This window comes from Bactrocera latifrons, unplaced genomic scaffold (assembly GCF_001853355.1).
Source record: "Bactrocera latifrons isolate USDA-ARS-PBARC rearing strain unplaced genomic scaffold, ASM185335v1 scaffold_73, whole genome shotgun sequence".
Lineage (NCBI taxonomy): Eukaryota > Metazoa > Arthropoda > Insecta > Diptera > Tephritidae > Bactrocera > Bactrocera latifrons.
The window spans coordinates 740318-754840 of record NW_017537412.1 but is presented as its reverse complement, the minus strand read 5'-3'; the positions used below and the strand labels follow the sequence as shown (position 1 = coordinate 754840).

At 36.6% G+C, this 14523-nt stretch overlaps 2 protein-coding genes across 4 annotated transcripts in view; both read left to right on the top strand.

Moving 5' to 3' along the window:
- Positions 1 to 14523, top strand: part of LOC108976120 (potassium voltage-gated channel protein Shaker) — a 354344-nt gene that overhangs the window by 111219 nt on the left and 228602 nt on the right. The gene's annotated exons all lie outside the window — the stretch shown is intronic.
- LOC108976098 (transcription factor stalky) overlaps positions 1 to 14523 on the top strand; it is a 28899-nt gene that overhangs the window by 13683 nt on the left and 693 nt on the right. The gene's annotated exons all lie outside the window — the stretch shown is intronic.

The window sequence follows — 14523 nt, the reverse complement described above, 5'->3', positions numbered from 1 at the left end:
CGCGATTTGTCTAAAGACGTTACTTCGGTAAATGAGTGCGGTCATTCATTGCCTCACGCATATCTTGCTGGTCGTCGATGCCGCCCTGGCATTAGAGGGCTTCTCCCGATCGAGCCTGACTATTGGATTTACAGCGTAGTCCTTTTACCTCGATCATTAACCGTTTCGCAGTTTCGCTTCCAGCGGATCACCAAATTTTGACAAGATTTCCTTCTTCGATTCGGCTTGCGCACTTTAAGGCAGGTCGGGGATGATGAGTGACTTATAGAGTTTGGTCTGTGTTCATAGAGAGAGGACTTAACTTCTCAATTGTCTGCTCAGACCGATGTAGCACCTCTTGGCAAGAATATTCTGAGTTGTATTTTGAGGCTGTCGTTGTTGTTGGGGTTAATGCTCATTTCAATATTGATAAAACTATCTACATTTTGGAAGTTATGACGGTCAGCAGAGAAGTGGGAGCCAAGTCGCGAAGGAAGGGACTGCTTCTTTGATGACAGGAGGTATTTCGTCTTGCCCTCGTTCACTAACAAATCCATTTGTTTCGCTTTTTATGCAATCTGAAGAAAGCGCAAATGGCGGTGATATCAAAATAATCGGCGTACATCAGCAGCTGCATACTCTTATCGAAGATTGTACCTTCTTTATTTAGTTCTACAGGTCGAATTACTTTCTCCAAGAAAAGTTTGAAGAAGTCGCATGATAGGAAGTCGCCTTGTCGGAAATCTCACAAACAAAAAAAAAAAAAAAAAAAAAAAAAATCCAGGCCGATGATCTTCCCGTTACAACTATGCGCTCATACTTGGAGAGCCTTTCTTAGAGGTGTCTATCAACCAATTTCGTGAACCACCCTAATTTATATACACCTACATCTTTGCATACTTTAATGCGTGAAAAATATAAAAATATTACGGCACGTGCTAACTTGAGTTATCCCCCGTAGCCATTGCATTTTCATACGCCTCATTCCACGAGCTGGAAAGATTTGTTTGTGCCACGCGATAAAAGCATTGTGCACAAAACAAAAAAAAAAAAATTAATGAACATAAAATGAGTTTCAACAAAAAACTCGTACACAGTGCCAGAATAAAAATACTATTACATATCAACGTAAAAAACAACAACAACAACCACAGATGCTACATTCAACATTGCATGACATTAAAACTCCTCTTAAGCATTACGTTTTCACCCCAAAACTTACCATTGCGACAGCGGCACATTTTGCTCATTTGCAATTAAGCGAAATGCCCACATTCATGCATACCCACACACGCATACATTTCAACCCACCGCCCACAAACAACAGCAAAAATAATAATTATTCGCATACAGCTCTCACCAACTCACAGTCGACGGTGGTCACCAATGGGCAGTGCCGCTAACTCAGCGCACCAGTGTGGCCACAATGTTTGATATTTCATTTAAATTTAGCCTTGTTGGCGGCCGCTCATTCCCAAGCAGCAATGGCAACAACATGCCCCTGACACAGTAAATCAAGCATGCACTCGCCTCACACCTTATGCCACTTTCGACCACACCTCCCTGTTTCGCTTACCATTTACATTTCGATGAACAGTACATGACTTTTTTTTTTGTTTTTTTGTTTTGAATTTTTTAATATTTTGCATTTTCCGCCTTCGCTGGAGTCTAAAGAGTCACTTGTTTGCATTCGGTTCTATTGCATAAATTATTTATTAAAAACCATGTGCATTAACTGACGCTATGCACGCATGCGTATGCAAACAAGCTAATCACATGTTGCAAAGAATGCAAATCGAAAAAAAAAAAATTAATTAAAAAGCAGTTGCATATTTATATGTTGTGTTGTTGGCATTTTATTTAAGTATGTCTGGTATACGTAGCTTTCATGCAAAACTTTATAACATTTTTTATCGATTGCTGTTAATTATAACGTTGATCAAAATGCTTTTGTTATTACTTTCAAGGTTGCCACCTGTCTGTTGCTTCTAGTTTTGATGTTGTGATAACTGTATGCGATATTGTTATATTTAATGACAGAAACGTTGTTAATTACATAAGCTTCGACGGCATAAATATAATAGATTTATGAATATCCGAAAAAACTTACACCCGAATTGTAAATATTTTCTGAAGTTTCGTTAATACTCGTATAAGCAATATTGTATACAGATCATAACAGCAGCTTAATTGATTGCTTGTTCAGTTAGCCTTTAAATATGTAACATTTTAATGAAGAGTTGCTGTCCTACTGAACGCTTAGATGTATACTTTTCTGATAATAGCTTGTCAAAAAAGTCTTGCGGTATTTTTTATTGAATTTTCAATTGTTCATAAAATTTTTTCTATTGATGACTCATGCCCAGCTCTTGACCGATGCTACGGCTGCTACTGCCGGTCTCTTTCGACCAATTCAGCGATTTTATCGCAATTTTCGACGACAGGTCTTCCGGAGCGTGGCGCATCTTCGACCAACTCTACACCAGAACGAAAACGTTGAAACCATGGTTGTGCGGTGGAAATGGAAACTGTATCGGGTCCATAAACTCCACATATTTTATTGGCGGCTTGAGATGCATTTTGCCTTTATCGTAGTAGTACTGTAAAATATGCCATATTTTCTCGTTATTTTGCTGCATGTTTGCGACGCTATAAGTCACGAACAACTTAAAAGAGACGACAATCAATCAAACACGTGTTAGCGCGTGAAATGTGCTTTCTAAAAAGGTATAACATGACCCGTTGCGACGAATAAAACTAGAACTACGCGCTCTCAGCGCCAACTAGCGAAAATACCGCAAGACTTTTTTGACAAACTAATATATATATAGAACATCTCCTTAACAACACATTTCATAGCTTTATTTTTTTTATTTATTTATTTAAAAGAGAACTAATTATAAATAATTAATCCACTTGTAAGAATCAGCACTGGCTGTCAGGGCCTTCGGCTCTTAATACTAAGATTATGGTGAAAAGAAAATATTTAGTAAGGTTATTTAGTTGTATGTGGTGTTATATGTCTTTGATGTTACACAGTTTAAGAAATTTATTAATGGCACTGATGTTATCGCTGTTGGTTGTTTTGAGAAGGTCGGAAGGTCTCTTATTCCCAAAGGTTGATTTCCTTAGTAAAGGAAGCTTTATTACCGTATTCAAAATTGAGTTATTGTTAGAACATATGAAGCTAACAGAACGTGCTCTAACATAATTGACACGATCTGGTATTGAAAGAAAGCTACCTTCTGCTAGCAGACATTTGACAGGAGTTGTCCGAAAGGCCCTAAGGCTGAATCGGACAGCAGCATGATATGTGCCCATTATTTTAGTAAGAGATAATTTTTAGGTCTTGGCATAAATTTGCAAGCCTTAGTCAATTTTTGCGAGGATGGTAAGATTTTCGGCGGTTGATTTTACTAATTTCTTGAAAGGTAACTGGCGAAGAAATGGTTTTTACAGCCAGTCGACTGCAGTTTACTTTTGAGCTCATACCCATGATTCATCACCTGTCACGATGTCATAGTACGTCTATCTCGAAGCACCGCCATCGTGTTTTTTAACATTTCCTTCCACCAATCGATACATACCTTTTTTTGAATGATTGACAAATTATGAGGAATGAACTGGATTGAATTTACCATTCCATCGGTAAAGAGTAGTCCTTTTTGAAGCTTCATCGCCAAAAATTGTATTAACTGTATCGATGCTTTGTTGCTGAGCTAATACACATCGCAAATAGTAAACATTTTTGGCTATTTTGAGTAAATGTAAACAACACAATCTGCGCTGTGGTTCGGACATGAACAAAATATTTCCTCAAAGCTTATATTATATGCTTATAGACCTAATGCAGTCTCAAAGAGCGGATAAGTGTACAAATGTTGAGGAAATATATATAATATTAGGAATGTTTTGAGTATATATATCACTGAGAATAAGCGCTTTGAAAGCAATATGTGGTCATTTGCCGTGATTGCAGCAAGGGTAACTGAATTATATTTGCCAATTTACCATAACCTAGAAACGTGTAGGGGAGACTTTCGCGCTTCCGCATGACTACATGTGATTCGGTAAGCTACAAGTGACGCGAACCACCGCTTAGCAACAGCGCAGGTGGTGAAGACGGCAACTGAAGTATTTGGCAAGTGAACGGTACTTGAAATTGTATGAAAAATATCCATACATGGGAAGTATAGGTATGAAGAATGCTTGCCCTAACTATTTGTGAGAGCATATGTTCAGACACATACACACACACACAACAAGTAATTTTGTGGCAACACATTTTTGCCATGAAGCGACATTTTAGCCAACAAAATTGCTGTTTTTCTACATACTTCCTCGTCGTGTTAAGGTCAGGCGAAGAGGTAAACGATTCAAACGAGGTGCAAACACACCGACTTGTGGCCGAAATAAAGGCAACCGCAACCAAGCAAATCTTAAGACCGCTTGCGAAAGTTTCAGGGTGTGTGCTGTGCACATAATAATAACCAGCACGGTATATACACAAGCAGAACAATGAACAACGAAAATTTTTCGTCAAGGTCAAAGTTAACGAGAAAATTTTGAAATTCCACACTACTACCGCCCTGCGCCGGATAACCTCATGCAGCGGAAGCAACAAAGGAACTTGCTAAAAGCCTAAACTTGATTTTCAAAAATTCCTCTACTTCACTACCAACACTTGCCGAGGGGAGAGGCGGACGTGTGCTGATGAGCCAAGGTACGCTGCTTGTAAGTACACTGCCATTGTCGTTGAATGATTACCAGGCTGTTGTATGGCAAGCGATAAATTGTGGTGGATGAGCCATGTAAGCGGCGGCATGTGAATGTGAAGGCTGAACAATTTTAGCGAGCATTGAAACTTGCAATTTTCGACTTTTTGCAAGCCAAAGGCGCACAATCATATATACACCTAACTATGTATTCCACGTATCCTTTTTGAAATTCTGTTGGATAGTTGTTGAGTAAGTGTTGATCCCCTGCTTCGTTCCCTTCACTTCACTTCATACATACCTCGGAAGGGCGCTTATTTTTCGAAGATATACATTTCGCCTAGTGACAGTCACTCTTTGTACTAAACTAGCGAATTACTCTGCTATGTTGCTCATATCTGTACTATATATACGCTATAGACCCAGTAGTAGAAAAAAGTTAAACGCAACTAGCGGGTTGTAAGCTTTTCGATTTCAAATGCTAACAATACTGGTCCGAATTTTTCGAAGGTGTACTAGTTCCCTACGTACTAGTTCGGTAACTCGTTAGATTATGTTCTTGACCGAGTGAAAATTGTTTAGTTCGTACGCCTTCAGCAAGTGGTTCCGAACTAGCCCTAAAAAGTACTAGATTGATTCGGAGTAGTTATGTAACTAGTTGAAAACTAGTACATATGTTCGAATTTCAAAATTTAATTTTGCATAATTTTTAAACGACGGAAATTTTTTACGGAGTAGTTGTGTAACTAGTTCGAAAAAAAGTACATATTTTCGAATTCGATTCCGCAGACTACGGTAGATGGTAATTCATCCAATTTAGCTGTTGCGACAACAGAAGAGTAGTAGAACGCCGAATAGTGATCACCCCCTTTGTTAATGACGTGAGGCCCTCTTTCTAACTTGACCCCAAATCGGCCCAATACCTCAGCATAGTCGCGTTCTGTGATGACTCTGCCCTGTACCAGTTGGTCGAGCAATCCTTGTGAATCCCGAAAATTATAATAACCATCTATCCATCCGATAAGACAATCATCGTAGATTTGCCGGCTATCTGATTTCTGTTGCGTACCAATGGATCCATGCTTTTTCAATAGTAGGGATTTTCGACGACAGACAGCGCATACAAAGTCTTGTTCTAAGAATAGCAAACTAAACTTTCTAAACAGCTTTAGATCGGCGAAATCCGGATCAATTCCAGTAATTTAGAACCACCTTTGTGTTGTTGTAGCAGAGGAAATCTCTCAAGGCAGTCTTTGGCCGCACTAAAACCCGTCTCCATTTTGGTTACGTAGACCCGACTTTTGTGGGAACGGTCTTCAACCCTATCTTTTGATACGAAATCGTGGACTTTTGTCCGAATAACCTCCGGGATAGCCGTTTCCGAGACTTATGAACTTCAGCTGCATACAGCAACCAAGCCTTATCTGATTAATCTTCAAATTATTATTTTTTCATCGATTCGTTTTCCTCTAAGCCTGGCTATCATCAATTCGCTGATAATTAGAAAATGAGCATATTATTCGAAATCAAGAAATCTTGTTAAACTATTAGTGATATAAGAATTCACCCTGGAACAAAAAAACTTCAAATTTAACAGTTCCAAACAGAACGAGTTCTTGCTATTATTTCTCCATACTGGGTTCAATCTCTTCCCAACACCCAAACATCCGACGGTAAGTCACTTGTAATAGTCACATGCTGCCTTGTCGCCGTATGATTCATCCTCACCGTCAGTTGTTGGCCAATGAGCGCGCGCCCGCATCCTTGAACTCTACGCTGCTGCTCCACTTTCATATGTGCACCCTTCTCACACCCGAAATCACTCACCACCACCGAGTTGCTCGCTTGTTTTTAACGATTTTTCGGCGCTTTGCTTTTCCGTCTGTTTTTCATAGCATTGTTTCGCTAGCGTAAGCTCGGCGTGCTCTTGCCTCAACTCACAATTTTTTTATTTCTTGTTACTTCTCATTGCAGGTCACAGCTGTGCCTGCCGTTTTTACATAACTGTACAGCGCGTTGTTTTTCTTTGTCGAGTCATGACAAACATATGTCACTTGCCACAACCGCGTGTTGCGCGTCGCTCGCCGCAACTAGTCCTTGCGCTGTGGGGCTTCTACGCGCCATTGAGCGCATCTTAACTGCATCCGGTGGTCCATTGCATGGTGAACGCATTGCGCAACGCTGTGCGCAGATTATGCTGCGCTAGCGTGCAGCGGTCAGCAGCAAGTGGGATACCGACAGCAGGCACTCGTGGAAGTTTTTGTGGTGCGTGCACTTTCACTACTTCTTCACGGCTGCACTCAGTCGTGTGACCATCGCATAGCAACGCAGCGCATCCGCTAGCATCTGTTTCTCCACGGAAACTTTTCGCCACAACAAAAAGCGGCAGCAACAAAGATTGTTTTCCGAAAATCGCCACTCACTCACGTTCATTCCCTTCGGTTTCGTCTGATTCCGTGCTGCTCTCGTTTATAGGAAATATTTATGGTGATACTACTAACTACAAAAATTTCTACAAGAAATCCCTACCTCGCTTCTTGTATAATACTCAAGCCACGTACAGTCTCTGACTCCTCTCTTTGATCGTCACACTTTTCGTTTCGTCTCACACATTTTCTGTCGTGGCAGAGTTTTCATCCATTTCTGTTTACCACCGCGAAGCACAACAACTATTATTCGGTTACGCAAAACTTTTATGTTCGCTACAACAACTATTTGTTGCTGCTTTTTGTTTTCTGCTTGCTGTTTACCGTTAATGCTTCATTGCCTGCGTGGCGTGAGCACTTGTTCGGGCAGCTGGGGCAGCAGATGTGGCTGAGAGGTTCATTGAGTACGTCCGTTATAGCTGCGCAGGCAACTTTTGTTGTTTTCCTTGTGGTGGTTGGTGGTGTTGTAGGGTTAATTGCAAATGCGAATGCAGTCGGAACTTTCAACTATTATTTACTGCATATTATTCGCATTTAGTTAGCCTTAGTTCGACTTAGTTTTAGTGTTTAGTTATGGCGCAAGTTTTGTGTTTCGAAATATGTTGCGCAAATTTTAGGTTATGTCGAGTTGAAAGCGAAAGTGTTCTTTTTAAGTTCGAAAGTTTGTAAGTTCACCAAAATTTGAGGATTTCATGAAAATACGTTCGCATAAAATGTTTTCTGGTAGATAAGCACACAATTAGGAAAGTTGAAAGCGTTCTCTCTTCTTCACTCTGAGCGATTTGTTTCTGAAAGTTTTTATAAAAAACTCCAGACACAAAATGAAGAGAGAAAATTTCGCACCCAAGAACCCAAGAACCCAAGAACCGAAATGGTTTATTTTATTGAAGATATAATATTGGTTTCTCTCTCCTCATTCGGAGGCTAGGGAGGCTTATCCTTGATTGAAAGCTTCCAAGGAGCCCAAATATTAAAGAAAAAGTAAGGAAGCCGTCGGTTGCCTTATTTTGCTGTAGAGGAGCTAGGTTGGGTCACTCAAGAAATGTGGTGTTTTGGCTCTACGAAACCGTAGTCGTCTGCTGGAATGTGCTCGAAAATACTATACTTACTAAAAAGCTTAAAAGTGTTGAAAACGCGGCTCTCATTCGTATCTCCGTCTTGACACAGCTTTACTGCGCTTTAAAGCTTATAAAGGCTGAGTAGAACAAAGACACGGCCTTGAATTTCTCTCATTTTTTAAAATGTATCCTTGAAAACTTTGATACGTACATATAGGAAGGAATGTTAGAGGGAGAGTTTTCAGTAACGATCTCTCCGTCAAGCTCAGCTTTCGGTTACTGGAGCACTGTAGTATTTTTCAAGCAGTTATGGCATTTTACGTTCTAGCACTGGACAAATGAATCTCGCGTATGCTTAGCAGGCATTGGTCGACAAACCGCTCCAGTGCGCCTGCAAAATCTTTTTGACCTAGCGTAGAAGGCAGAAGGTCTACTGACCTACTAGCTCTAAGCAAGCTTCATCGTAGCACAATCGTAGGCGCTATTACTGGACATTGTTCAAAAGGCGTTCATGCGGTAAGGCCAAAAATCCTTCGGACACAAGTTGTCAAATTTGTATGAAGGATAGTGAGGTTGAAGAATCTCTGCAGTCTTCTCTTTTGCGAAGAAGGAAACACCGCCGAAACTGGCATTAACTATCTCAACTAGTTTTGATAAGCTCAAAGCGCTTCGTCGATTTATGAAGCTCTTGTGATCAGTTTCATAGGAGTTATTAATGTTAGATACCACAACCGATTAGCGTTCTAAGTTGTCCATCTGAAATCTCTCTTAACCTGACCTCCTCCTCTGACTCACCTTTGAATATCTGACAATTTTTTTTTCATCTTTTATTACACTAGCTTCGCTAACAAAGATTATAAAATTGTGTTTAGTTAACTTCATAAAAACTTCAGCTTTCCGTAAAAGATTATAATAAAAAAAGGGTTTACAAATTGAACTGCAGATAAGTAGACCGGATGATGTAGATGCTTTTGGAACGAAATAGCGTGCGTATTAATTTGCTGACGATTAGAGTTTCGAGGTCACTTCATCATTTAATCCTTTTTTCCAAGAATCCAGCGGAGTTAGTTGTGTGGTGCCATCGTGGTGAGTGAGTCGGTGTAGTTGCTTATGTGTGGTACTCTCGTGGTATGTCTCTTTTTGGATGCTTAATGGTGGTATGGTGAGTGTGGGAAAGTTGCGTGTCAGTGTTGTGAGTTGGTGTCGATGTGGTGTGTTAGGGTGGTGAGTATGTTAAGAATAGGAGAAAAGGATTATTTAGCCTATTTTCAACGACACCACTCTCAATTAAAAAATATTTATTATTTCACTACCAATCAAACTAATATGTCAATGCTCGCCCTATATGAATTAGAATATCATATACGAAATATTTTTATTTTGAAAAAAGTGCAAGAGGTTATTTTTTTTTTTTTTATGGTGAGGTTGCAGGTGAGCAACATACCTCTGGTTCAAACTATTTGAAATAAAAAAATAAACGATTTATTTTAGAGATTTAAAATTAATTAATTATTAGTGTAGTATTTAAATGGGAAGTCAGAAATATACTTTGCCACAAAAAAGTCACTCCCTTTTAGTTGAAATGGCTGAAACGCCGAAAGTTTTACAAAAATATTTAGCTCCTCTTCACTATCTAGAAAAGTATCATTGAAAATGTTACATTAATTTAAGAAAAAAAAATTTTAAAATTTGTAAAAAAAAATTAAAAATAAAGAAATTTAGGAAATAGTAAATTTATAATACTTCAAATTATTATATGTATATTTTAAATTTTATTTTTTAAAACTAAAAATTTGACCTGTCCAATTTATTCCATTCAATAAGTAATTAACATCTCACTTGAGATGTATTTTATATGTTGTTTTTGCCTTCAGTGTACCCAGTTTATATACTTGCACTGCTAAATTTTAAACGCCGCCAAAATATAAATTTTCAAAATTCAAAAATGCAAACTATACCCAATTTTTAATTGAGTACTCCTTTAATATTTACAGTAAATTTTTCTTTCATCATAAATATTAAATTTTCATGGAAATTTATATTTGTAAATATTTATATTAATTTGAACTCCTTTAAAGGAAAATAATTGATCGCGATTGCCACCCTGTGCTTTGTTTACATTTTTGATGACGCGGCGAATTAACATAGTGAAGAAAATTGCAAGTGAGCAGCACGTGTTGAATTCGTTTGTGAATAAAAACTGCATTAAAGTACTAAATTAATATTAAAGTGACAAATGATGTGTGTTTAAGTTTAAACAAGCCCATGTTGAGTCGGTTCGTGTTTTGCGCAAGTGTTCTAAAAGTATTGCTATAAAAATGTTCGCGCGGCGGCGTTTATTTCAGTGCGTGTATAATTCGGTGCATTCGGCTGATTATAAATATCAAAATAAATAGAAATAAGCAGTTTATTGGTTTGTGTGTCGTGAAAATTAATAAGAAAATGTGAAATGTGTAGGATCAAGGCGATTGAGGTGTAGGTGCATAAATATCAAAATAAAGAAAAATATGCATTTAATTTAGTTATGTGTGAATAAATGTGTGTAAGTTAATAAGAAAATGGGAAAAGTGCAGTAAATATACATATGTATGTATGTATTATAATAATATGCAATTGAGAAATGTGTAAAGGCTATTCGAGTGAGGTGCAGCTGCATGCACAAACATGTTAGTGGGAATTTTGCATGCGTTGGCGTGTTCGTTAATGAAAGGTGAGTGATATGTGTATGGTGTACTCGTGTATGCTGTTCGTATGCATTTACTTGAAGGAGTAAATACAATCGTTTTTAAATGTGTAGGCATTGTTATTTTATTTTAGGTGTTTACTTCTGCATTTGAGTAATATTATATAAAAGTACAGCGAATGTAAACATGTTGCGAAGATTTATATTGCTTAGATTTGCTATTTTTGGAAGTTTTTTAATGAAATTTTTTTTTAATATTAATTTAAGTTATCGTAAAAAAAAAAAATGAAAATTAAATTTTTAAACCGAAAATCGGAAATTGTTAGTAGGAGTCTTAAAGAGCCTTTTAATCTCAAAGTCATAATTCAAAATTATTTATCTTAAAAATAAAATTTTTAATTTTAAAATTGGAGAGATTTATATTGCCAATCATCGTTGACATCATTTTAAATTGCCAGAAATCTTAAGTTCGTGGTAAAATGTATGGTATGAGAATATATTAAATAATAAATTAAATTAAAATTAGCAATTTACGCGTTTTCATCCATTTTACCATATTTTGACTTGCAACATTTTTCTTTGTAGTGCTTTGCTTTGGTAAATATTAATATGCAGTCCAAGTATGAAAAGAACAACCATAAAACAAACAGTTTTGTAAAATAATGCAGCAGCTAATTTAACCTAACGCCTTGAAAGTGCACGCCGAATTTGGCTCATTTGGTAGGTCAAAAGAAACACGAAGGAAATAGGAAAATTGATTTACTTATATTTATGTCCACACATCTATACAATTATACAGTTATATACATATTATTTTGCTTTGCTATAAGAACCTTGCCAACCTTTAAATGACCCAAGAGGCCAAAAGGCCTACAATCAAATGTCTTGTGACATTTAACTTGCACGATGACGACACAACAATACTTACATTCATATAAACATGTATTATACTCATAACAACAACTAAAATAAATGAATAGTATATTATTTATAACAACAACAACAACTGTCGTAATATGCCGCATTGAATACGAAATAAAAGATTTCTGCCAAAAAGTTAGACTACGAGCGTGCATAAAATTGAACTTTGCTTTATGCACACATTCACACTTGTATGTATGTGTGGAGTGTATACTATATGTGAGTTTTCGGTTGCAAGTGTGTAGAAATTGAAATTTGTAGAAGGAAGAGGAAAGTCGAGTATGATCAACCAACTAATATTCCAAGCATGTTTTCCTTTAAGATGTCTATAGTCGAGACTATTATAAGCTCTCCTGCGGTAGTACTTCAGTACAGTGTGTTGATTCTGCTTATTATGTGGCACAAAAAAAAAAAAATTATGATTGCTATATGAATATGCGGTTGAATGTGTGTGTTGCTGTAAAATGTTGAATATCAGGTCCAATTGTGATTTAATTCAAAAATTATTAATTTTTTTTTAAACCCTCATTATAATTAATTTTGAGATCTATATTTCTTTAGTTTTCAGTCTAATATTTGGGATCAAATATTTACTTTTAATTTTTCAATATGATATTTGGAAAAAAATATATTTATTACAATAAGCATGGGGTAAGAATCCTAAAAAAAAAAATAAAAAATTACCAAAAATTGTTTGTTCAGTTTGTTACACTGTATCCTTTTCTTTGTGTATTTATGTATTTTATTTTCATTTTTTTGATTGCATTTTTGGGTCTTTCTTGTTGTGCTCATCCGTCAGAATTCCATTTTCAATTATCTGCGAAAATTCCTACGAATTCAAAGAACAGAACAAAGTTGGAACCGCCATCCTAATGAAAGGATGTACTAATGCATATACGCACACATATAAATATTTAAACAATTTATTACACTACTTGCCAAAAGTGCCAATACGAAGGTTAAAGAAAAAGTAAATCGATCCAATATTTTTGAGTTTTTGTTGAATACTTAAGGTTTATCGCGCGAGTTCTGAGGTTATTCGAACTAAGAAAGGACTTCATCGAAGTTACTTTACGTCATTAGAAAAATAATTATGGAAAGGTATCCTTAGTGTTGTGTAAATACAGAAAAATAATAAATAATATAATTTTAAATAATAATATATTTTTATATTCGGAGGAGTGTACTGGGTGTTTGCCATACATTTGTGTTCATATGGGCGAAGTAGACTGTCTGTTTATAAGATATGGATCGGAAATTTCACACACGTCGTCTTCTCTCCCAGAAGTCGCTTATTTGTAAAAATCTATTATATTCGACTTCTTGAATCGAAAACTTTTTTATTTGGCAAGGCATGGTAAGGGGTTACATGGATTTCCTCGGGTATAAATAGCCCTATTTTAAAAATTTTTTTCTCATATAAAAAATTAAATATTTTTTTAGAATTCTTTATTGCTACAAACATATACTATTAACAAATGTAGTCGTAAAGTTTTGGAGAAAAACACTTTAAACTCGGCCATTGCGACGCCATTTCCGGGGACCCCTCGGAGAAAAATGTGCCCGCGTTTGCAGGATAACTTCTTACAGGATAATGTATACAGAAAAAAAGTGTTTTAGTTAAAACCTTAACTTAGAACTTTCAAAAAGGAAAAAAACAGAAAATTGGCGGCATTTTTTTTTTTTTTATAGTTGTAATCCAAAAAAATCCTGCATTCAAGTCTTTGCGAATCTCAAAAAGATCTTGCCAACCCACTTCAGAAGTACAGTTTCAGAAAAGCGCGTTTGAGATTTTTATATAGCTACAATCAAACCTGCACTTGGAAGGTCCAAAGTTAACTTTTTCACCGATATAATGTATGTGTATTCTTGATTTAATGGGGTCTAAATCCAAAAATATCGGTCATTAATTATGCTGCCTTAACAGCTTAGAATAATCTAGTAATTTAGGTAATTTTAATATATAGGGTGAACCATTTTGAGATTCACTCCTTTTTTTTAAAGAAGAAAAAAGGAAAATTCTAATTTAATGGAGAAAGTTTATTTCGAACCAACATTCTTTGGAATTTATTTTTGAAGATTATCACTTTTAAATGTTGGTTGCGGTTAAAGAATTACGATTGGTAACTGGCGTGATGTTTAGTTTTAAGGCCTGATTCGAAGCGGAGTTGCCGGCATAGATTTTCGATTTACATATTCCTACAGGAAAAAGTCTAACGGTGTGATATCACACGATTTAGGTGGCCAATGGTTGACCGAAGTGTTCTCTCAATAAATCCATTGATTGATGCAAGCTTCGCTGAACTAGAAATGGGCCCCATCGCTGAACAAAATTTGGTTCGAAAACGTCGGATTTTCTTTGAAACTTTCAAGAGCCCATAGAGCGAAGCACTATGTCGCTTGGGTAGGTTGAGCGGCTTCAGTTTTTGCACAAGCTGCATTTTGTACGTTTTCAATTTGGGGTCTCGACGTAAATTGTGCCAGGACATTCTATACGTCAGTCTGAGTTGATGCGAACCTTTACTTGGATCACCCATTAGTATGTTATATAAATCGGGTTTTTAGCAGACAGAGTAGAGAATGCAACCAAAGTAGAAAAGTAAAAAGTTCGGAAAAATATTTGTTTGTAATTTCCGGCAAGTATTTTTTGTTGTGCACTTGACAAATATGAGTGAGCAGTGTGAAAAAATAATTAAAATAAAATACGAAAACCGAAATAACAAAACAAAAAAAAAAAAAAA